The sequence below is a fragment of the Prionailurus bengalensis genome, chromosome D2, assembly GCF_016509475.1.
Source record: "Prionailurus bengalensis isolate Pbe53 chromosome D2, Fcat_Pben_1.1_paternal_pri, whole genome shotgun sequence".
In the NCBI taxonomy this organism is placed as follows: Eukaryota; Metazoa; Chordata; class Mammalia; order Carnivora; family Felidae; genus Prionailurus; species Prionailurus bengalensis.
Genome location: NC_057351.1, coordinates 49,104,941 through 49,130,849, shown reverse-complemented (window position 1 = coordinate 49,130,849; position 25,909 = coordinate 49,104,941). Strand labels below are relative to the sequence as shown.

The 25,909-nt window shown below is 43.2% G+C and overlaps 1 protein-coding gene across 1 annotated transcript in view; it reads right to left on the bottom strand.

Moving 5' to 3' along the window:
* HNRNPF (heterogeneous nuclear ribonucleoprotein F) overlaps positions 1–20,491 on the bottom strand; it is a 56,386-nt gene extending 35,895 nt beyond the window's left edge. The window contains exon 1 of the mRNA XM_043596920.1: positions 20,349–20,491. The gene's annotated coding sequence lies outside the window, so the exon portion shown is untranslated. The remainder of the gene's footprint in view (positions 1–20,348) is intronic.
* Positions 20,492–25,909: the final 5,418 nt, after the last annotated feature.

Genomic DNA, 25,909 nt, shown 5'->3' with positions numbered 1-25,909 from the left:
AAGATCATGACCTGAGCTGAAATCCAGAGTAGGACACTTAGCCAACTGAGCCACCCAGGCACCCCTGGGATAATTTTAAATCTACAGAAAAGGTGCAAAGATAGTATAGGGAATTCCTGCATACCCTTTACTATTTCTCTTATATTTAATGTCTGATATAACCATGGCACCTTTGTCAAAACTAAGAAATTCACATTGGTAGAATACTCTTAATCTATAGACTTTAATTTGGTTTTACCATTGATGTCTTTCTATGATTCTAGAACCCAACACACAAGCCACATTGCATTTCACATGCAAGCTTTTTATATACAAAGACCTTGCCCCATTTTACCATTCACCTTAATGTTTTGATTTCTCATTATAGCCTGTAAGGTTTTATTTTTTGTGTATGCTTACATATAATTCTTTTTTTTTTATTTTTTTCATTTTTGAAACGTTTATTCATTTTGGAGAGACAGAGTGCAAGCAGGGGAGGGGCAGAGAGAAAGGGAGACACAGAATCTGAGGCAGGTTCCAGGCTCTGGACTCTCAGCACAGAGCCTGACGCAGGGCTCAAACCCACGAATTGTGAGATCATGACCTAAGTCGAAGTCGGACGCTCAACCAACTGAGCCACTCAGGCGCCCCTGCTTACGTGTAATTCTGAAATAGGAGTTTATTTATATTGGTGATGCCCACCAAAGACTACGCATAGTTATGATCAAACAATGAAGGATTAAAACAAAACAAAACAAAACAAAACAAAACAAAACAAAACAAGGGCACCTGGGTGGCTCAGTCGGTTAAGCCTGAACTTTGGCTCAGGTCATGTTCTCATGGTTCCTGAGTTCGAGCCCCAAGTCCGGCTCTGTGCTAACAGCTCAAAGCCTGGAGTCTGCTTCAGATTCCGTGTCTCCTTCTCTCTCTCTGCCCCTCCCCCACTCACACTCTGTCTCTCAAAAATAAACATTGAAAAAAAAATCTTTTTTAAAGATGGAAAGCAAAAGAAGACTGCTTAGCAGCTTTTGCTACAGAAATATGACAACTTTTGGCCCCCCATACTGCTAATTACGACTGTGTACAAATTCAGTCTGTTTTGAGAGCAAAAACACTGGTGGCCCGGATGTAGGAGGAACTCAAATGACATCGAACTGGCGCTTTTCTCCAGCAATGAAGATCTTAGCGATGACATCCTCTACCCCAGCACTTTGTCTCTGAGAACCGGGCCAGAAGCCAAAGCCCTGTTCTCCAGAGGAACCTAGAGCCAGGTGAAGCTACCTGACAGTGCGGAGTAGGAACCCAAGAGCTGGGAGCACAACCTGCGCCCACTCTTCATGCTCTGCCCTCTGAGCAGCCATTATGTCTCTGGTGTTCCTGGTTCCCTCTTTCTCCCTCGGCAGGAAACGACTCCATATCTCCTCTCACGGTGGTCTTCTATCTAGACGTCTTGGGGCCCGCCCTTTGAAGTGCTTCTCAGTGGGCAGCCTCAGCGACTCAGGAATGTTCTGCGGCGCCACTCCCCTACCTCACTGTCCGCACCCACAGGCCCTGGCTCCGCCCACGCTTGGCAGACCAATCCCTGCTCCGTTTCAGGCGCGTCACAATGGCGCCCTCGCGGCCCCGCCCCCGGAGCCAGCCACTGAGGGCCTGCCCCGCCGCGCTAAGTCCTTCCCGCTCCATCTTTCTGGGGAAGAAGGTGGGGTTTGGCGAGAATATGGAAGCGGAGCGGGGGCGAGGGCTCCCGGGGCTGGTGCTCCCGGGTGCTGGGGGTGCAGGGTCGAGCGGAGACCCGGCAAGCCCAGAACAGCGGGGGTGCCGGAAGCGCTGCGTGTGCCCGAAGGGCGGGGCGGGGGGGGGGGGGCTACCGCGCGCGAGACCCCACCCTTCGGAGGCCCCGCCAGGGGAGCAATGCCAGGGGTTTCCATGGTGATAATAAACAAGGGCCAACTGCCTTAGCTACAAATGCCTAGTCCCCAGTGTTCCATCCTCCCCTGGGTGCTCAGAGGGACGACCAAGGTGCGGAATGTGAAGAAGAGCGAGAGCGTGGAGACTCGGAGTCCGATGTGAGGGGCGGGACGGGCGGCGGGTCCGAGGCTGAGGGTCGTACAACTGGGACCTGCAGAGAATTGGGCCCTCTGGGGGTGGGGACAATGGGACTGGGATTTGGAGTGTGTGTGTGGGGGGGGGGGGGGGTCGTTGTAGAGCGAGCCAAGGTTCTTGGCTCCAGTGGGGGAATCGCTATTCTGTCTGGGGAGATGGAGACAGGAGGATCCAGAGGGACAAGTGTGAGGAATCCCTTCCTTAGGGCAGGGGTGTCAGGGAGGGGCAGAGAAAGGGGGAGACACAGAATCTGAAGCAGGTTCCAGATTTTGAGCTGTCAGCACAGAGCCTTGTGAGGGGCTCAAACTCAAGAACCTCGGGATCATGACCTGAGCTGGAGTTGGAAGCTTAACCGACTGAGCCACCCAGGTGCCCTATGATATTCCGTTTAATAAGCAGGCAACAACTTATTTCTTCACTATTCTGTTAAAGTTATTTCCATTTTGGGATATGATAAACAATGGTACTTTGAACCAGCATATGTCTTCTGGAGCACATGTGCCAGATTTACTTTAGATTATACCTGCAGTGGAATTCCTGGGTTATAGGGTTTGCCCACATTCAACTTCATCACATAAAGATACTATCATTTTATTTTATTTATTTTTTTGTTTGTTTATTTTTGAAAGTGTGTGTGTGTACACAGGGAGGAGCAGAGAGGGAGGGAGAGAGAGAATCCCAAGCAGGCTCCATGCTATAAACACAGATCTGGACTCGGGGCTCAATCTCACTACCCTGAGATCATGACCTGAGCTGAAATCAAGAGCCGGTCGGTCGCTTAATGACTGAGCCAGTCAGGCACCCCCATAAAGATGCTTTCTAAAATAGTCGTACCAATTTACCTCCCTAGCCCCAGTGGGATTGCTAGATTAGAAAGTATTTAACTTTATAAGCAATTACTAAACTTTTCCAGTGTGTGTACCATTTTGCATTCCCATTAGCAATGCATGAGAGTTCCAGTTGCTTTACATCTTCACTAGTACTTGATATTGTCATTTAAAATTTTTTTTTAACGTTTTATTTATTTTTGAGACAGAGAGAGACAGAGCACGAATGGGGGAGGGGCAGAGAGAGAGAGGGAGACACAGAACCGGAAGCAGGCTGCAGGCTCTGAGCCATCAGCCCAGAGCCCGACGCGGGGCTCGAACTCACGGACCGCGAGATCATGACCTGAGCTTAAGTCGGCCGCTTAACCGACTGAGCCACCCAGGCGCCTCGATATTGTCATTTTAGTAACTTAAAATATTTGTTCTAGCCATTCTAATGGGCTATATGGCCATATTTTATCATGGCTTTAATTTGCATTTCACTAATGGCTAATGATTATCTTTTCATGAACTTACTTGTCATCCCCATAGCCCTTTGTAAGTATCTGAATAAGTGTTTTTCTTTAAAAATTGGGTTGTTTCCTTCCTGTTGAGATCTGACAGTTCCTTATACTTTCTAAATACAGGTCCAGATGAGCGATTTACAAAATTTTCTTCCAGAGGCCCCTGGGTGGATCAGTTGGTTAAGCAACTGACTCTTGATTTCAGCTCAGGTCTTGAGTTCAGGGTTGTGAGTTCAAGCCCCATGTTGGGCTCTGTGCTGGGCATGAAGCCTAATTAAAAAAAAAAAAAAAAATTCTTCCAGTTTATAGTTCATCTTCTCTTAATATTGTATGGGGTGCCTGAGTGGCTGTTGGTTAAGTGTCCAACTCTTGATTTCAGCTCAGGTTATGAACTCATGATTTGTGGGTTTGAGTCCCACATTGGGCTCTGCGCTGACAGTGTGGAGCTTGATGGGGATTTTCTGTCACCCTCTCTCTCTGCTCGTCCCCCACAGTATTGCAGAGCAGAGAAGTTTTTTTCTTTAATGTTTATTTATTTTTGAAAGAGAGAGAGACATAGTGCGACTGGGGAAGGGGCAGAGAGAGGGAGACACAGAATCCAAAGCAGGCTCCACATGGGGCTCGAACCCACAAACTGCGAGGTCATGACCTCAGCAGAAGTAGTTGTTTAACCGACTGAGCCACCCAGGCGTCCCCAGAGCAAAAAAATTTTTAATTTTGATGAAGTCAAGTCTGTCAACTTTTTCTTTTATGGATCTTGCTTTTGGTATTATATCTATTTGCATAACACTAGGTCTTGATTTTTTCACCTATATTTTCTTTTAAAAAGTTTTATACCTTTACATTTTACATTTAAGTTTCATTCTGAGTTTTTTGTTTTTGTTTTTAATGAGGTGTGAGATTTAGTTCAAGGTTCTCTCTTTTTTTTTTTTTAATTAAAAACCACTTTTTTAAATTTTAAGTAAACTGTACCCTACACGTGGGGCTCAAACTCAGGACCCCAAGATCAAAAGTCGCTTGCTCTACTGACTGAGTCAGCTGGGCACCCCATCTTTTTTTTTTCTTTATAGATATGGGTATGCAGAAAAATGGCTATACAATCGTTCTAGCACCATTGTTGAAAAGACTACTTTCTCTACTGAATTGCCTTTGCTCCATTGTAAGAAATCAAATGGCCCTGTCTGTGTGGGTCTAGATCTGGACTCTTTTCTCTGTTCTGCTGATTTATAGGAGCCACCCCCCCCTTTTTGATTGTTTATTTGTTTGTTTATGTATTTAGAGACTGCACATGAGCAGGGGGAGGGACAGAAAGAGAGGAGAGAGAGAATCCTGAACAGGACCCATGCTATCAGGCTATCAGTGGGGAGCCCAACTCAGACTGATCCCAAGGTTTGCAAGATCATGACCTGAGCCGAAATCAAGAGTCAGATGCTTGGCTGACTGAGCCACCCAGGCTCTCCTCATATACATTTTAGAACAGTTTATATTTTATAAAAAATATTGCTGGGATTTTGATAGGACATATGTTAAACCTATATATCATTTTGGGAGAGAATTGACATCTGTCTTTGCTATGTTGAGTCTTCCAATCTCTGAGCATAGTACGTCTGTTCATTTACTTAGATCTTAGATTTCTTTCATAAGTTTTTTGTAGTTTTTAGCATACCAGTCCTCCATATGTTTTGTTATGTTTGTTAAATACCTAAGTAATTTTGATTTTGCTGAGCTATCATAAATGGTATTGTTATTTAAAACGATTTTTGTTAATTTGAGAGAGAGAGTGTGTGAGCAGGGGAGAGGGGTAGAGGGACAGAGAGAGAGAGAATCCTAAGCAGAGCATGGAGCCCTATGGGGGGTTCGGTCTCACCATGGCTGGAGCTGAAATTGAGAGTCTGCTGCTCAACTGACTGAGCCACCCAGATGTCCCAATAGTATTATATTTTTTAATTAGATTTCCACATATTTTATTGCTAGTATAAAAAATACAATTCATTTTTTTAAATGCACTGCATTCTTTAAAAAAAAATTAGTGTTTATTCGTTTTTGAGAGACAGAGTGCAAGCAGGGGAGGGGCAGAGAGAGGGAGACACAAAATCTAAAGCAGGCTCCAGGCTCTGGGGTGTCAGCACAGGGTCCAACACTGGGCTCGAACCTGCGCACTGTGAAATCATGACCTGAGCGGAAGTCAGACACTCAACTGAATGAGCCACCCAGCTGCCCCTGAGATAGCTAGTTTTATAGGAAAACTCCAATGAGCAGCTGTTATTACAGAAGTGGAAGCTGTGTAACAGATTTGCACCATGAACTTGTGAAATCAGTATTTTTTAAAAATTGCCTTTTTAATATTTTGTAATGCCTCAAAATGTCTCTTGCATTTTGAGCTTATTTCAATTTATATTGTAGTAGTGTAACTCAGCAATTATATATGCATATTAAAATGATTATGTGAAATAAAACTTTTATGCCATGATGCTCTAAACACAGTCAAGAGACATGCTTTTGAAAAATTCAATTATAGCTATTAGAATCATAATTTTTTAAGATTTTGATTTTTTTCATTCTAATATATATATTTTAAGTTTTATTTTTATTTAAGTAATCTCTATACCCAACGAGGGGTATAGAGATATCTATACCCAAGATCAAGAGTCGCATGCCCTTCCAGCTGAGACAGCCAGGTGCCCCCTAATCTTTTCTTCTAAGGTAAGTTAAGGTTTTATAACATTAAATTTGAAAATTGAAACATAATATTCATACTGTAGGGTTTTGGTCTTTGTGATTATAGGAAATTGTGAAGCCTCAATTTAAAACTTTCTTTTTACTGTTAGTTTATTTTAGGTGTGTTTTGCTGAGTGAAACACTTAACTTAAAATTTCTATTACCAAATTAAAATAAATGATTTTTCACAGAAAGGTTCATAGGACTCAGGATATAGTCGTACCTGTGGCTAAGATATATTTACATTATGAGGATGCAAAACAGAATCAGCAAAAGTTCATGGGGTGATGTCTGGAAGAAACCAGGCCTGAGCTTCCCAGAGTCCTCTTAGTGGAGTCACACAGGATGCTCTGAATTCTCCCAGCAACAAGTTGTGTGAAGTGTTGTTATGAGGGAAGCTCACCAGAGCTAGGAATTCGGGATCTTTCTCAGAAGTCAATCACGGAGGCACAAAGTACCAGTGTCACTCGGGGCAGTCACTGAAATCCCAGACGTCCAGAAGGAAAGCAGGTGTTCAGCATACACGTTTGTTTAGGTGCAGTGAGTTACTCTTACCATTTAGGGAAAGTTTTTTATAAGTGTAGGCAGTCATTTACCAGGCATGTTCTCAGATACCAGCCAAGGGCTGGCCTTGCAAGCAGGCCTTGATAAAGTTAGCAGGCTCGGGCCTGCTGTGTTAACTCTTTGGCATGAAATATAAATGGCATAAACAAACCAATTAAACAACAGCAATTGTTGGAATGGCTTTAAAAAAGACTCGGTATCTACAAGAAAATCTGTATAGGTAGTTTTAGATAAAGGGATAGGAAAAGATATAACATGGAACAGTAAACAAAAATCTGAAGTGACTGTATTAATATCAGACAAAGTAGACTTCTGAACAATGAAAATTACCAGGGATAAAGAGAAACAGTATATAATGAAAAAAGAACTGAATAGCCAAAACTCTTTTAAGTGAGCTCTATGCCCAGCGTGGGGCTCAAACTGATGACCCGGAGATCAAGGGTCACACACCCCACCAACTGAGCCAGCCAGGGGCCTCGCCAAAACTTTTGTTTTTAATGTTTATTTATTTGTTTTGAGAGAGAGAGAGAGAGAGAGAGAGGATGAGCAGGGGAAAGGCAGGGAGAATCCCAAGCAGGCTCTGTGCTGTCAGTGCAGAGCCAGACCTGGAGCTCGATCTCAGGAATTATGAGATACGACCTCAACTGAAATTAAGTCAGATGCTTAACCGACTGAGCAACCCAGGCACCCCCTTGCCAAAACTGTTTTGAAAAAGAAGAATAAAGTTGGAGGAGTCATACTACCTAATTTTAAGGCTTCCTATAAAGCTATAAGAATTAAGATAGCACGGTATTAGTGAAGGGATAGATTAGTGGAACAAAGTAGCGCCCAGAAATTGACACAAATATGGCCAACTGATTTTTGACAAAGTTTCAGAAATTCAGTGGAAAATGGATAGTCTTTAATAATTCAGTGAATTAATTCAGTGGATTAATTAATAATTAATTAATAATTCAGTGCCGAACGATTGGATATCCATATATGGATAAAATAAACCCTAATTGAAACTTCACGCCTTATATTTTAACTCAGATCATAGATCCAAATATAAAACTATAAAATGATTTATAGTTTAACCTCCTTAGGGACCCTGTTGAAGTAACAGCAATTAAAATATATTCTATGAGTACCTCCCTTATGGTCTGTGTAATAGTAATATCACCGCTATTGTTTTATAAATGAGGAAACAGAAGCAAATGGAATATCAGTAACTTAAGGGTACCCAACTTGTAGATGTGTTTTGTAGTAATGTTTTATGAGGGATTTGTGTGACAAGTGAAGATGGTGGAGAAACAGGTAGGAAGCAATGGCTTAGAAGGCTCTCAAGAAGAGAGTCTCTGGACATTGGAAGCTTGTTGCTTTTCCTGCCGATTCTGTTAATAAATCGTACAACTGCGCATCTGTATGGTGTTACCTATTCTGTTCCTTGGCCTTACTGCCTCAAAGGAAACACCATGATCCATGGGCTGGAAAGGTGAAGCGGTTCACCCTCTGCTGGCCTGTGTCAGCTGTCCTGGGATTGGACCCAGCTAGACTGTCCAGTGCTCAGATGCACCCCCACCCTGACCCATGTCCTTGCCTTACCCCGTTTAACAAGTTCTATTTTGTATCTCTCCACACCGTTTTGAGTTTGTCCTTATAAATGTCATGCTCTTCTCAGCAAATACCTTGATGCTTCTATATTTATTACAATACGACTAGTATTTAGTCACATTTTATCAGATTACTGGGGAATAGGAAAGTTTTCGGGTAATTAAAGAATTCAAATATCTTGCTAGTATTTCAGTAGTTTTTTTTTTTTCTTAGTTTGGTTTTCAATTTGTTTTTAAATATTTTATTTTCTTTTAAGTAATCTTTACACCCAACATGGGGCTCAGACTCACCACCCCAAGATTAAGAGTCGGACGCCCTACTGACTGAGCCAGCCAGGCACCCCTCATTTGTTCTTAAAACTTAATTCTTTTTTAATAGATAATCTACTTTTGTTTCTTGAATTATTGCATTGATAAAAAATTTGTGGACAATATCAGCAATAGTGATAGTAAGTAGCCTTGATTGGTTACCAGATTTAATTGGAGTTCTTTTGGTGTTCCATCATTAGCTAAAATGTTGCAGGGGGCTATCAAAAACCTTTAGTTCTGTTACAAGATTGTATTCTCTCCATGCTCCTTTTCTAAAATCACCTTCAGAGTCTCATGGCATCTTATCTATATTCCAGTCACAAGATCCCTCTTTTGGTTATTACTTTTTTTAACGTTTGTTTATTTTGAGAGAGAGAGCGCGCACGAGCAGGGAAGGGGCAGAGAGAGAGGGAGAATCTGAAGCAGGCTCCAGGCTCTGAGCTGTCAGCGCAGAGCCCCATGTGGGGCTCGAACCCACGAACTGCGAGATCATGACCTGAGCTGAAGTCAGAGGCTTAACCGCCTAAGCCACCCAGGCACCACCCCAGTCCTCTTTTGGTTATTAATAAAATCCAGGATGGGGCATTTGGGTGGCTCCGTCAGTGAAGTGTCCAACTCTTGATCTTGGCTCAGGTCATGATTTCGGTTCATGAGCCTGTTTGGGATTCTGTCTCTCCCTCTCTCTGCCCCTTCCCTGCTTGTACTCTCTCTCTCTCTCTCAAAATAAATATATAAACTGAAAAAAAAAAAAAAGTAAAATCCAGGGAGGTGATTTACCATCTCAGTCACTCCTCTGAGACTTTCTGCCTCCTGACATGATCATGATCTGTGGCAAGGAGACAGGCTACTTGTCTTTCCAAGGCTGCTGTACAAATTGCCATAACCCTGGTGGCTTAAGACAAAAATTCTCTCACAGGTCTAGAGGCCAGAAGTCTGACATCAAGCTGTTGGCAGAACTGGCTCCTTCCGGAAGTTCTGAAAAGGGGCCCATCCCAGTCCTCTGTCCTTCTGGTGGCTGCTGGCAATCCTTGGTATTCCTCAGCTCGTGACTGCCCTACAGTCTCTGCCACCATCTTCACATGGCCTTTTCTCCCTGTCTCTCTGTGTGTATGTCTTCTGTGTGTCTCTGGATGTCTGTAAACTCTTCTGTATGTCATAAGCTCTCTGTGTGTCTTCTCTTTTCCTGTGTCTTATAAGGACACCTGTCGTTGGATTTAGGGCCCATCTTAAGCCAGGATGATCTCATCTTGAGATCCTTTAATTATGCCTACAAAAACCCTTATTCCAAATGAGGTCACCTTCACAGGTTCCAGGGATTAGTTAGGACTTGGGCATATCTTCTTGGGAGGCCGCTATTTAACTCACTATACTACCAATGTGTTTACTAAATATAATAACTTGCCCAAGCCCCGGTTTTGGCCAGGAATGGTGCCAGGCCTTTCTAGCTTTCTGGAGCTAGAAAGATGACTAAGGAATACCTTTTTAAATATCACAGAGTATAATTCCGAGAAAATATATAAAAACCCTCAGGCCCTTATAATGAGATGTAAGTATAATGAAGAGATAAATACAAACCCTGTGGAAACACAAATTAGGAAACTCTCAAAGGTACTCCTTAAAAAGATCGCGTCTGCCTAAAACTGCCCTATCTGTTATGAAGCCACATGTAGCTGTTGAGCACTTGAAATGTGACTACTGTGACGAAAGAATGGAACTTTTCCTTTTCCTTTCTTTCTTCTTTTTTTATCTTTTTAAGTAATGTCCATCCTGGGTGTGTCACTCCCCAGTGCAAGGCTTGAACTCACAAGCCTGAGACCAAAACCTGAGCTGAGGTCAAAAGTCAGACGCTTAACTGACTGAGCCGCCCTGGTGCCCCTCCTTTCAATTTTAACGTAAGTTTAAACACAGATATTTGAATCAGTTACTGGAAAGCTTTTAAGTGGGCCTGGAATAACTTGGTATATAAATATTTTTTCAATAGTAAATTTTAGGAAATCTAAATATAGATCAAGCATTTCTTTTTTTTTTTTTAAGTTTATTTATTTTGAGAGAGAGAGCAGGGGAGAGGCACAGAGAGAGGGAGAGAGAGAGAGAATCCTAAGCAGGCCTCACACCAGCAGCACTGAGCTCGAAGTGGGGCTTGAACCCACGAATTGTGAGATCATGACCTGAGCCAAAACCAAGAGTGGAACCCTTAATCAATGTGCCACCCAGGTGCCCCTCAAGTATTTCTCGTATGTATGTATGTATGTATTTTGCCCCTGAAGTCTTTCTGATGAAAATTTAGCATCTGAATTCAGATGCTCTTAAGTATCATATACACAGCAGATATTGAAGACCCAGGACCAAAAAAAAAGCTTCATTGTATTGTGTCCATTTCCTCATCTATGATACCTGATTGACAACACCTTCCCTGTGATGATCCTACCAGCAATCTATCTGGAGGAGAATTGTCAAATTTTCAATTTTACATCCTTTTATTATCAGAGCGTTTACGATGCCTACTAACGGATGGTAGGATGGAAGGGGATAAGAGTACTAGAGAAGAATTCCTGGGTCACGGAGTAAAAACTGGACGAGTTCTCTGAGGAGCAGGACAGCAGTGTGCTAAGAACAAGGGACTACGGGGGCGCTACGGGATCTACTTCTCAACCCCACCGTCTGATCTCTTCTTCCTACTTCACCTTCCTCCAGCCCCTCTGGCTTCCTTGCTGTCTCCAGATCACACCAGTCATGCTTACAATGATCTGATCGCAGATGCCACACGCTTCACTCCCCTGCCTCCTTCAGAGTTCTACTCAAAGGTGACTTCATTACATGGGCTTTCCTCTGAGTCCTACGTAAAAGGCTCCGCCACTCACCACACATCAATCTTCATCCCTCTGCTTTATTTTGCGTCACTACCACACGGCATATTTATTGTTGATTTTCTGTCCATTAAAATGGAAGCTCTATGAGAGCAGAAACTTTGTCTTGTTTATTGCTTCATCCCCAGAAGCTACAGTGTTTGGATGTAAATGAGTGAATAGATTGGGCCAGGAGCAGAGTAACTGGGTTCCAATCCTTTCTCACCGTGATAACATGGACACGTCTGTCAATCATTCTTGCATTTCAGTTTTCTCATTCGCGAGTAAGGGATGATTACTTTTCTCTTGGCCTAGATGAGAGGATTAATGGAAGAAGGGGCGACTATTGTTTATAAGCATCTTCTACTGGGCATGCATTGCCGCAATTGATTTGCATATATTGTTTTTAAACCCCAGGTCAGCCTGATAAAATGGATATTAGTGTTCCCATTTTACAGATTAAGAAACTGAGACTCAAAGAGTTAGTGGCTTGTGAAATCCAAAATGAAGAAAGTATGTGAAATAAATATTAGAAGTATGACACTGCAATAAAAAATGTGAAGTATCTTGGTAATTTTTATATTGGTTATATATTGGAATAATATTTTGAATATTTAAAAAATAAAATCTGTTATTAAAGTTAATTTCACCTGTTTGTTTTTTTAAAATGGGTTTTATTTATTTAAGTAACCTCTACTCCCCACATGGGGCTCGAGCTCATGACCCCGAGATCAAGAGTCTCACGTTCCTCCGACTGAGCCAGCTAGGTGCCCCAAATTTCAACTGTTTATTGTTACCTTTTTAACATGGCCCCTACAAAATTTAAAATTACATATATGGTTCACATTATATTTCTATTGGATAGCACTGCCAGGTCATTTTAGACCATTTCACCATTTTAGGTGAAAGGGAATCAGATCAGGGAAGAAAAAAATATTTCACAGAAGAGAAAGAGGTATTCTTGATTATGATAATTAGTTTACTGAATAAATGTATAGATTTAGTTTTACCCCGATGTCCTATTCTTTTTTTTTTTTTTTAATTTTTTTTTTTTTAATGTTTATCTTTGAGAGAGAGGGAGAGACAGAGCATGAGCCGGGGAGGGGTAGAGAGAGAGGGAGACACAGAATCCAAAGCAGGCTCCAGGCTCTGAGCTGTCAGCATGGAGCCCGACGCGGGGCTCAAACTCACGAACCACAAGATCGTGACCTGAACTGAAGTCGGTTGCTCAATCAATTGAGCCACCCAGGTGCCCCGCCAATGCCCTATTCTTGTTAGACCCCACTCCCTCACCTTTAAAAAATAACCAAGAGTGTGAAAGGGTAAGAAGGAAGAGTATTTACATACAGTCTCATTGGTAATCTCCACCTTCGGGCATGGAGAACAATCAGAACCTGATCATGTCTGAGACTTTGTCATTTCTAGATGTCCCTCACCCAGTGGTGTCCCCCTTCCCTACTTGTCCAGCTTAATGTTGATTCTCAATCATTATTAGTCCCTCCTTTCTTGCTTTACCATTTGGTCAAACCCCGTACCTGGCTAACTTTGCCTATCATGTACCTCCACTCATGTAGCTGGACCTGGGTGATCATTCTGTCATTCAGATCACTTCAGATTCAGAAACAACTAATCTTCCTGATTTCTTCATGTGTTCAGCAACCGTACCATGTGACTATAGTCTAGTTTATCTTCCATCCTTCCAGGGGGCGCCTGGGGGCTCAGTCAGCTAAATGTCTGACTCTTGATTTTGGCTCAAGTCATGATCTCACAGTTTGTGGGATCGAGCCCCATTTGGGACTCTGCACTGACAGCACAGAGCCTGCTTGGGATTCTCTCTCTCCCTCTCTCTGTGCTCCTCCCTGCTCACACTGCCCCACTCTCTCTAAAGAAATAAATAAATATTTAAAAAGATCTTCCATTCTTCCAGATGCTTTAATTTATACTTATCTCATATATCAGTTATTTCAACATCCAGTACGTTCTCCTGTCCTGTCAGTAAGGAAACCATCCTCCCTGGCCTGAAAGGGACAGTCTCAGTCTGCTCCTATCATCTAGGCCTAGTGACTAATAGCAGTCATATTCATTCTTTTTTTTTAATTTTTTTTTTCAACGTTTATTTATTTTTGAGACAGAGAGAGACAGAGCATGAACGGGGGAGGGGCAGAGAGAGAAGGAGACACAGAATCGGAAACAGGCTCCAGGCTCTGAGCCATCAGCCCAGAGCCTGACGCGGGGCTCGAACTCACGGACCGCGAGATCGTGACCTGGCTGAAGTCGGACGCTTAACCGACTGCGCCACCCAGGCGCCCCAAGCAGTCATATTCATTCTTAAAAGCGTTCATATTTAGATGATAATTTCAAAATCATCCTACTCTCAGCAGGTAACCAAACCTTTAGAGTTTCCCCATAATGATGACAATTCCATCTGCCCAATGACTCAGGCCCAAAAAGGTCAAAGTCATTTTTGACTCCTCTCTTTCTCTCACATCATACACCGTCAGAAAATCCTATCAGCTGTACCCTAAAATACATATTTCACTCCACTTCTCTCTGTACTGATTCCAGCAACCATCATCATTTTGTACATGAATTATCGTAATGGCCTCCCAATTGGCCTTCCTGCTCCTGAACTTCATCTTTTTCAGTCATATTCAGGACGAGGCATTTGGAGAGTGCCTGAAATGTACAGATTCTCAATAGATGCAAGTTACAGACGACTAGGGACCATAGCCTCCCATTTTAAACATTTGCTTCAATATATACTAGAGGACCTTATCTCAAATAATAGAAAACATGGGCTTCTGTGCTGTGTCAGGCAGTAATATCCATGTTTACCAGTCAGCTGTCCAGCCAAAACATATGGTCCCTTAGAAGACCTCTAAAAGCAGAGGGCAGGGAACATGTGGTCTCTTATCCTGTGACTGGGAAAAGTAATTCCTTCCTCTCTCCTCCCGCATCCCTTTTGCCTGCAGTGACATGTCAGTATTTCTCTCCATCAAGTTCAAAAGCAGAATTTACTGGGCGCCTGGGTGGTCCAGTTGGTTAAGTGTCCAACTTTGACTCAGGTCATGATCTTGAAGTTTGTGAGGTCCAGCCCTGCATTGGGCTCTCTGCTGTCAGCCGGAGCCTGCTTCTGATCCTCTGTCTCCCTCTCTCTCTGCTCCTACCCCAATTGCTCCCTCTCTCAAAAATAAACATTAAAAAAAAAAAAAAAGCAGCATTCCCTGATTCCATTTCTCACAAAATGCAACCCTCACACTGAAGAGGGAAAAAAATTAGGAAAACTCACCAAGCCTGGAACTTGAACTTGTATAAAATATACATTCAACCATAAAAATGTATCTGGGCCGTTTTTTAAACTATAAAGAATAAAACCAAAATTCAAGGGAAGAGTTGAAAAATGAAAGAGAAATGCAGCAAAACATCTAGAAGAGAAACATGGATGGGTGTAAAGGATTTCACACACACACACACACACACACACACACACACACACACAGAGCCCTGATCGCATTCTACAGAGGACACCCTCCCACTGTCATCTTCCTTCTGGGTGATTTGTCACCTTCACTGATCCTGCCCCCATATTCACATCTTTGTATAGTCCCCCCCCACATCGAGTGAGGGTTGCCTATGTGATCAACAGGATGCAGACGAAGTGGCATGTCACTTCTGAGGCAAGGTTCTAAAGGACACTGTGGCTTCCGCCTCTCTCTCTTGGATTGGTTGCCCTGAGGGAAGCCAGTCGCCACGTTGAGAGGCTCACCCGGCAAGGAATTGAGGCGCCTGCCAATAGCCATGTGAGTGTGTCTGCCTGGGAGCAGATGCTTCAGGCCTGGCCAAGCCTTCAGGTGCCTGAGGCCTGGCTGAGAGTTACTGTGCCACCTCAAGAGAGAACCTGAGCCAGAAGTGCACACATGAGCTGCTCCTGACGCTCAGAAATGGTGCGAGATAGTAAACATTTGTTGTTCGAAGCCACCAAATTGTGGGTTATTTGCTAGGCAACACTAAATAATAAACTGCCTGCAAACGTGTGACTCTGTAGCAATTTTCGAAGAACTGAATTGGGAAGGGACACCGGTCCCACTATTTTCATTTATGCACAAGCAGTTTGCTGGATACCCTCTGAAATTCTGGACATCCACATATTGAGCAGACAGAAGTCTAACACAGTTACTTAGAAAAAAACAAACCCAGAAAAACAGCATCACTTCCTTGGGACATTTTCATCCCGTTTATCACTTCCCCCATTTATGTGGATGCGTTCCCCTTCCGCAAGTTCCTCTGGCTGTAAATCTAGGGCCTCTTAAATGGTGACAGTGTCGAAATTTCCCTGGCAGCTTTCTTTTCTTTTTTTAAATGTTTATTTATTTATTTTGAGAGAGAGAGAGAGTGAGAGTGTGAGCGGGAGAAGGGCAGAGAGGCAGGGAGATGGGGAGACAGAGGATCCGAAGCAGGCTCTGCATTGACAGCAGAGAGCCCAATGCAGGGCTCGGACCCACAAATCACAAGATTGTGACCTGAGTCGAAGTCAGACACTTAACTCCCTGAGCCACCCAGGTGCCCCCCTGGCCAGCTCTTTCTTCTGTAACTCTATGTTCAACTTGAATTTCATTCCAGCATTATAACTTTTGCTGTCTTTGCTGCAATTTCATCCTTGTTGTCCCATTCCCTCTTAATTATTATTATTATTTTTTAATGCCACGGGTTTGTGTAATAGTCCGACCCATTTTTGACCTTTGGCTGATGACTGTAAGGGTAGGGCTAACCGGTAGCCTTAAGAGATAACATCTTTGTTTTAACACCATAGGTTAAGAGATAACAGCCTTATCCTATCAATCAAGGGATGGATTAGCGCTTGATTGGATTGGGACAAGGGCCTGTTTGAACTGTTTCCACCTGGGAACTATTCCTTTGTTCTGTTCCCAGGTGATAATAAGACGAAGTGGTCGGCTATAAAAATTCTGTACTCCGGCTGTTCGAGACCGCACTCTGGTCAAGAGTGTCGGCCCCGATTGATCGGTTTGCCTTGCCTCTCATTGCAATAAACTTTGCTGTGACTGTCACCGGTGCCGGTAGCATTCTGTTTCAGGAGTCGTGTGGATGCAACAATGACAGCTTTTAAGCTCCACCAGTCTTCCTTCTCCTCCTGCCCTACGTCTGGGCAAGCTGATGTGAAAGCCCAGGTAATCCCCCTCTTTGACTCTGGAGGGAATTTCAAGTCACACAAGCCCATGAGCCCACATGTCAGTCCCACCCCTTAAGCCCAATAAAACCCTTAAGCCAGTCTTTTCAGGGCTCTCTTAAGCCGTTTTGGGACTTGCATGGAAACTATCCCTGTTCGCTCCAGAAAGCCTCATTAGATGAGTGATAAACCCTGTTTGTGCATGTGGGGTGCCATCGCTTTTGACACCCAAACCCAATTTTGAATGGGAAGTCCATCTCCTTTCTTCTGGGTAATGTCAAAGATAAACCCAGCTGGGGTGCCTGGGTGGCTCAGTCGGTTAAGTGTCTGACTTCTGCTCAGGTCACGATCTCACGGTTCATGAGTTTGAGCCCTGCAACGGGCTCTGTGATGACGCCTCGGAGCCAGGAGACTGCTTCAGATTCTGTGTCTCCCTCTCTCTCTCTCTCTCTCTGCCTCTAACCCACTCGTGCTCTGTCTCTCTCAAAAATAAAATTAAAAAAAACATTAGAAAAAAAAAGATAAATATAGCCAGACATTAGTTAAGGTGTTGAAAATAGACTTTATCCAGTAGTTACTGACAGTAGAGGAAAGGGTTGAGCTCTATTCTAATTTGTGCAGAAGTGATAGGATTTTTTTAAAGTTTATTTATTTTGAGAGACAGAGGGAGAGAGTTGGGAGTGGCAGAGAGGGAGGAAAGAGAACATCCCAAGCAGACTCTGAGCAGCGCCCTACGTGGGGCTCAATCTCATGAACCGTGAGATCATGACCTAAGCCAAAATCAAGAGTTGAATGCTTAACCGACAGAGCCACCTACGTGCCAGGAGGTAATAGAATATTTTAAAAGGAGAATGTGGTGGGGGAAAGCAGAGGCTCAAGTAGAGTCAGAGAAGTGAAACATTAAAAAGTATAAATGCGATTAGGTCAGCTGCATCTGTAATTATTTAATTTAGAATTCTATCCTCGCACAGAGACTGGGAGAAAGTATCCTTCCTGATGAATACACTTCAAGGAAATGGCTTTCAGGTTCTTGAAGAGACACTTCTGAGTTGGTGGTACATGTACATCTCAAAGGGACAGAGGAAGAATTCCTAATTAGTAAATGCTCTAAGAAAAGGAAGTTAGGGGCCTATCGCTATTGGCTGGCACAAACAGCAAATTCTGGCAGAGTTGAGTTTTTTGGCCCAACATTTTAATGGTGTGTGTGTGTGTGTGTGTGTGTGTGTGTGTGTGTGTGTATGACTGGCAGGCAGGGTAGGGAGGTGGGCATGGGAGTGGCTGGGGTCATCCCAGGGACACAGCCTGATGCTGGTAGATGCCATACTAGAGTTTGTCTCCCAGCAGAGGTCCAGATGGAATTATTATGTGCTGAGAGTTCTGCAATTCTCAGTAACCAAAACAGTTTACCAATGGGAGACAAAGAGCCCACACAACTCCAACTGTTGCTCTCTCAGTGTGAACTGAGTAACAGATTTACGGTGACGGATCACGGGCAGACTTCGAAAGAAGGGATGTGACTTGTCACTGATCATGATGTGCAGCCATTATTAGTGATTTGTAGACTGAAGACCTAGCAGCTGAGATTCTACTTCATGCGATTCCTCAGTTAATATAAAGTGGTGGCTGAAATTGGAATCATATCGTTGCGGGGCCAGTGTTATTTAACTAAACCATAGTGACTGAAATTCACACATACCTGAACTGTGCAAAAGACTGCCTGTTAAGGATATTGCTGTCCCATACAGGAATTTAAGTTCTGCAAATTTAAAATAATGTGAATAAATATTTCAAAGTTATATGCTATATACAAAGTTTAAAATAATGAAATTCTCTTAATATTTTAAAAAAATTGTTGGGAGTCATAGATTTTTAAAACTCTTGAGCAGCAAATTGAGGTCGATATTTGTTATACTACTATACAAAATCCCTTTACCTTAAACACAAAATTTAACTCTATCACATGTCAAGTCTCCTGTAAATGTTGCGTATGTGTTTTGAAACATTCATTTTGTGATCTGCAGACTTGTGTCACTACTTTAATATTCAGTGTTGTTAAAATTAAAAATCTTTCTTTTTTTAACCAACTAATATTTACTTAGGAGTAGTATTCAAGCTTGTGCTGTAAAACATGCCTGAAAATTGATAGCTTTGGAATAAAATTTTGATTAAAAAATTTTTGTTTAAATCTTTATTTTTGAGAGAGAGAGAGAGAGTTCGAGCAGGGGAGGAACAAAGAGAGAAGGAGACACAGAATCTAAAGCAGGCTCCGGGCTCTGAGCTGTCAGCACAGAGCCTCACACGGGGCTTGAACTCACGAATTGCGAGTTCATGACCAGAGACCAAGTCAGAGCTTAACCCACTGAGCCACCCAGCTGCTCCAAATTTTGATTTTTAATACAATTCAAGTTTGATGGATTATGCAGTTGAATTGGTAGCTGAATTCTGTTAAATGCTCAGAAAATATGAAGTAGAATTAAAACAAAATATCTGTATCCTATTGGTAGATTTATGCTTTCAGAATGCACTCACTACACTTATTCCAATGGGAAAATTAGTACTCAATTATCTAGAGAGTAAATCTTGTCTTATTTTCACTTACACAGTCTAATACACCACCACTATGTACTATAATATGTGGGTTCCATTGTTTTGGGTTTTGTTGAATCCTGGTTAAAAAAAATAGTTTCAAAAAAACTTAACAAAACTAGACATTGTGGAACAGTTGGGGAAATTTAAATATGGACTTGATATTAAATGGTTTTTATGGAATTAGTGTTAAATAGTATAGGTGTGATAATGTTATTGTGATCCCGGAGGAATATGCCCTTAATCTTAGATGATACATGATGACATATTCAGGGCTGGTGTCATCATAAATGACTACACATCTAGATAAAGCAAACACGGCAAAATATTAACAGCTGTTGACTCTATGAGAGTTGTATTGTGTCCGCTCATTAAATTCTATCGAATGTCCTATTTATTTGAAAGTATCAATAAGAAAGAGCCGGGACATAAATTGACCAAGAAAATGTTTACCTTCTTTACTGAAAACATGCTAGAATAGTCACGTCCTTAAAATGCCATTTTTGTAAAATGTCAAGATGGTGCACAGCCACCTAACGGAGATCAGGCTGTGTGTGATAGTCGTTTTCTTTCGGTTTGTATTTTTATTCATCTACAATCTTTGCGTATTGCAAGTAATTTTGAGAAGCTGGCACCATCGTATTTTATCATTACTGCTACAACCAACACGCCCAGCTCCAAGCTGCCGCGCCTTCCTGGGGGAAACTCTGCAGCCAAGGGCTTGTTTTCCTCCGCAACGCTCGCTCGGCTCGAAACCTCTCGAGACTTGCGCCCACGAGTCTGCGCTGGCCGAAGGTCGGCCTCACGCCCCCTCGCGGTTATAGCCTACGCGGCTCGGCACCCCCCCTCCCCCTCTAGGGCGGGGCGGAGGGGGGGGGGGGGGGTCCTGCCGCGGGGCCTGATGGGAAGCGCTTTCCGGGTCTGCGGTTTGCGCCGCGCGGGAGCCGGGGGGAAGGGGTGGGGAGGGCGGGAGTTCTGGCGCATGCGTCGCCCGCGCGCGGCCTGCCCCTGGGCGAGGCGGGGGCTGGAGCGCAGTTGGGGAGCGGCGGCTGCGGAAGGGCGGGGCGTGGGCCTCGGATCCGTGCCCGCGGGAGTGGCCGGGCAGGCGGATCCGGACCAGATTTTTGTACGCTTACCGGAGCCTGATGGTTTTCAAAAAGGCCGCGATGGCGTTGGCCCTCCTGTTCTGAGGCCGCAGCGCGCTCGGCGATGCAGGGAATCCTCACCCTTCTGCTGTAACAGATTAGGAAATGGAGTCTCAGGCCCGCGAGTGCCTCGGATCGTGCAGCCTCGCGGGAGGTGGCGCTAGGAGGCGCGTCCACAGCTGCCTCCTCCCTAAGAAATGATTCTGCCTAAATCCGGCTTTGTGTCCCACCCAGCACTGAGCCAGAGGGTATCGCTGTCAAGTATAACGTAGACTCCGCTTTATTGTGGGGCACTGGTATTTTGGGGATTCTTGGTGTCTTGTGAGGTTTCCTGGGTCACTCTTCATAATGGTTAGTTCTGGGCCTGGTCTGAACGAACTGTCCAGCCTGTGGTCCTAGTTTGGGGTTTTTGAAGGACCAGCCCAAGATTCTGGGGCCCAGGGAGCCCCAAGATTTGAGACCCTAATGGTAGGTTACAACTAAAATGATTTTGTCCCTGACATTCGTGCCCTGATTCCTAGGAACCAAGCTCTTGTAAAGAGGAATCCCACCTGTAAGATCGCCAGTCTGAATGGCGATCCCGGACCAGGGCTGCAGAGCAGAGGAGGGCGAGGCAGAGAAAGAGCAGACTGTAGATTTGCAGGGCTAGTAGCAGTATGTGATCCTTGTGTTGTGCAAGCCACCCTTCAACCTTGACAGCCTGAGTTCTGAGCCAGGTTTTAGGAGAGGTGAGTGAGGGCTAAGGCCAAAGGGCAAGCCTGCCAAGGAAAGCTTACTTCATTTGCAGGTTTGAGAGAGGATGGTCTGGGAGAAAGAAATAACCACCTACCACCAAGAAAATTCTTTTTTTTGGGGGGGGTGTTGGTGACCGCATTTTTCTTTTATTGAAGTATAGTTGACATACATTATATTGGTTTCAGGCGTACAACATAGTAATTTGACAATTATGTACAGTACAAAATTCTCACCACGGCAGGTGTAGTTACCCTCTGTGGGTGACACTGGTTTTCAACCCACCAAGAAAATTCTGAGACCTCCCTAACAGACTTTTATGTCTTTCAAATGCTCCACCCTTTTCAGATCCTGAGGGGCCCTTATGCCACATGCGGCATTGACAGATGTGTTGCATCCTTTCCTCTGACTTCGCAGACTCAGAAGGTAGTGCAGGAAAGAACTTCTGGGTTACCTGTTTCTGCCTACAATGAAAGATGAAAAACACTGAGCCAGAGAGGGTAAATGTCAGGGTCCTCCTGTTCATTTGCGGTCTAACCAATAGTCGGATTTTCAGATACAGTTAAGTCAAAACGGGCTTCCATCAAAAGACAGAAACTACTGTCGAGGTAGTTAAGGACCAAAGGATGTTCTCCTACAGGAGGACATTTTATCCAGCTAGTGAGTGGAGTTTTATAGGTGAGAGAATCCAGGGAGGTGCAAAGTAGGTCAGATCTCTTGTGATTATTTTTTCTTTCTTCTCCCCTAGCTCCACCTTTGTAGTTCCCTGCATGTTTTCTAGTTCCATAGAAAATGAATGGATCTCAGCTGAGTTGTTTATTTTCCCTATTTTGTTTACTGTGACATAGTATGAGGCTTTTAAGGGTCAGTAGGTTAGAATGGAAATATAGAAATAGATGAAAATCAGCTTCAGGGAAAATAGCCAGGAGCTCATCAATATGACAACAAAGTGGTGTGCAGAAATATGCAGATTTTATATTACAGCCAAATTTGTCCGATTTTTCTGATAGTCGTAGCAAAAATGCAAACATTTTCTGTTGCATGGTTTGAATTGGCCCCTGAAGAAACTGTCATGCTAATTCCTCAGAAGACATAAGAGTTCTTAAAAATGTTCCTGTCTTGTTCTTCCTGTGTAACATAGTAAATAATCTTTCAGTTACTATGAGAAGTAATGCAGCCTGCTGCCTATAATTGCTCCTCAAGGGAAGCAGGACACTTGTGCTAAAGGAGAACTCAGTCAGTCCAGGTTTCTAAAGGCCAAAACACCATGGTGCCATAGACCTCTTTCTTTTTTTAAAAAATGTTTGTTTATTTATTTTGATAGAGCATGCGCAAGTAGGGGAGGGAAAGAGAGGATCCAAAGTAGGCTGGAAAGCGCGGGACTTGATCCCATGAACTGTGAGATTGTGACCTGAGCTGAAATCAAGAGTTTGATGCCTGACCCACTGAGCCACCCAGGTATGCCCCCACCCCCATCGACCTTTTTCTGCCTAATCCAGGCATAGAACCAGGGATGTCTCCAAAAAGAATGGATTATACCACCCTCAGATAATCTTTAATGATATGTATAGAGTGTGCAACAGATGGGTTAAAGGTATTTTCTGGCAAATGTTTCCCCATTTCCTTTCCATATTTCAAACCAAATCACTGTTGGATCTGTCTGGTAAGGGACATTAGTGATCTTATTATGGCAAATGTCATGGATACTTTAGTACTGAAGTTACTTTAATTAAGGTAATGCTCAGTGAATTGAGCATTCTGTCCAGTTTTTACGTTCATGTCCAGTCTCTCCTAGAAAGTCTTGTTGGTTGTTTTCTGGTCTATTCCTCCTTCTGGAATTCTTTTCTGTCCTCTCAGTAGAGTCTTCTTCCTCTTTTTGCCTCTTATTGTTTCTCCCACAGTGTCTGTTATTGATCTCTTCACTCTCCAGTGATTGTCCTCACTCTCCTGGTCTTGCTGACTAATCTGTTCTCTCTGGAGATGTACCATTTGCTGGGATGCTTGAATCTGGCTCTCTGGTCCAGCCCTCTCCCCTACCTTAGACCTTAATGGCCAACTGTGAATGGCTCGTCTAAAGGCCCTTCAAACTCTATAGATCCCCCCGCTGCCCTGCCACCCTTCTTTATTTCCTACTAAATGTTATTACCAGCCAGCTCATCATCCAGGTAACAAACCTAGCTTTTGTTCTAAGTGCTGGCCTTTGCCTGCAACCTACACATCCAGTTGGTAAATAAATCTTGTTACTTTCAAGTTGTTAATGTTTCTTTCTTTCTTCTTTTTTTTTTTTGAAATTGAAATTAAGTGCACAAATCCGAAGGGTACAACCTGAATTTTTCGTACACTATGCATCTGGGCGGCTATCACCCAGGTCAGAATAAGGGTCATTTTCTGCAATGCAGAAGGCTCCCTTTGTGTTCTTTCCAAGACAGTACTTGCCCACTCTCACTCGAGGGGAACCATTATTTTGATTTCTATTAACATTTATTAGTTTTGTCTTATTTTAAACTTCATATGAATAGAATCATGCAATATATGTTCTTTTGTGTCTCATCTGACTTCTTTTACTGAGTGTTACGTCTGTAACATCATCTGCGGGTAGCACTAGTTTGTTTTTTTCCCACTGTATGACTCTACCACAGTTCATCCATTCTGCTCTAGGTGGATATTTGGGCTGTTTTTAATTCTGGCTTTTGTATATGTCTTTTGGTGTACATATGCACTTGATTCTGAGGAATATAAACCTAGAAGTGGAATTGATGGGTCATAGAACATATGTATGTTTGGCTTTGACAGATTTTGCCAGTGGTTTGACAAAATAGTTGTACTACTCTACCTTGCCACCAGCCGTCCACCAGTCCTGTTGCACTGTATCCTTGACCCTTGACAGCATTTGATATTGTTTGTGAGGTTTCTTTTGTTTTCATTTTCTTTCTTTTCTTTTCAGTATTTGGTGAGTGAATGTAGTGGTATCTCATTGCGATTTTAATTTGCACTTCTCTGAAGGCTGATGATGTTGAGCATCTGTCCATATTAACTGACCATTTTGGTATCTTTTTTGTTGAAGTGTGTTTCAGTCTTGTCCATTAAAAATTTTGGTAGCTTGTCTTTGCTGTGTTAACTTGTAGGAATTCCTTGTATGTTCTTTATAGGAGTCCTTTGTCGGATACATGTACTGCAAATATCTTCTTTGAGACTTTTTCTGAATTTAATCAAGTCCAGTTTATCAATCTTTTCTTTAATTGTTAGTGCTCTTTGTGTCCTGCTTAAAAAATCTTTGCCTGTCCAAAAGTCATAAGGGAATCCACCTGTGCTTTCTTCTTCTAAAAGCTCGGATTGTTTTACTTTCACATTTAAGTGTATGATCCATTTTGAATTATTATATATAAATGCACACATGTGTATCTTTCCCTGTCTCTTTTTTTGTCATGAGCTATGGCTATCCCGTTCCTGTAGTACCTTTTATGAAAAAGACTTCCTTTCCCACGAGAATTTTGTTGAAAATCAGGTGACCATGTATGTGTGTGTCTCTTTTTGGATTCTTATTTCTCTTTAGTTGTCTGTTTATCTAGCCTCATGCCAATACTACCCTGCCCTTATTATTGTAGCTTTATAAAAAGTATTCATATCTGTGGGAATATGTTTTTTACTTTCATTCTTCAAGATTTGTCTTGGCTACTTTTTAAAAAAAAAATTTTTTTTTTTCAACATTTATTTATTTTTGGGACAGAGAGAGACAGAGCATGAACGGGGGAGGGGCAGAGAGAGAGGGAGACACAGAATCAGAAACAGGCTCCAGGCTCTGAGCCATCAGCCCAGAGCCTGACGCGGGGCTCGAACTCACGGACCACGAGATCGTGACCTGGCTGAAGTCGGACGCTTAACCGACTGCGCCACCAAGGCGCCCCTGAAAAAAGGTTTATTTTTAAGAGAGAGAGACAGAGTGCGAGCGGGAGAAGGGCAGAGAGAGAGAAAGGGAGTCAGAGAATCCGAAGCAGGCTCCACTCTCAGAGCTGTCAGCACAGAGTTTGATGGGGCTGGAACTCATGAACCGTGAGATCATGACCTGAGCTGAAGTCAGACACTTAACTGACTGAGCCACCCAGGCTCCCTTCTTTCTGGAAAATTTTAAAGTATAGATTTAACTTCTTTATATTAAGGAAATCTTCCTTTAGAACACGATAAAGGTTGTGGTTGTTTCTTCCCAGTTTGTCACTTGTCATCCCCAAGTGGGAGTAGGTGCTTTTTGTTCCAGCGAAAAGCATGGCTCACACACACCAGTTCGGTTAACCAGAGTCCCACAAAGAGTTACTCACAGTTTGCTTTGCTTTCCAGCTCTTTCTCCCTGGACTGATCTTCTGGGAGGGAGCCAACAATGGTGTTAATTTAGCATCCTGCTATGAACTAAAAGCCTTAAAACCCTATCTTCTCCCTTCGTTTTTTTAAGTCAAACTCAGCAATGCCCTCCATTGCTGAATCCAATGGTAAAAGGCTTCTTCTTGCGTGCTCTTTTAGTCACTTTTGACACCACTGGCTACTTTTTCCCTCTGATTCACTTGATTCACTTGGCTTTCACACTCTGTTAATATTCCTTCTCTCTCATTTGCTCGTTCCTCCTTTTCTTCCTACCTCTGAATGTTGGTGTGCCCTAGAGCTCAGTCCTTGGTCCTGGTCCTTCCTCTGCCTGAGCACCCCCTCTCCTTGACGATCTCGTCTGGTCTCATCTGCTGATAATCTCTGGCCTGCAGATCTCTTCCTGCACTTGAGATGCATATATCTAACTGCTCTCTGTCTCCACTTGAATGTTTTATAGACTCAAGGTC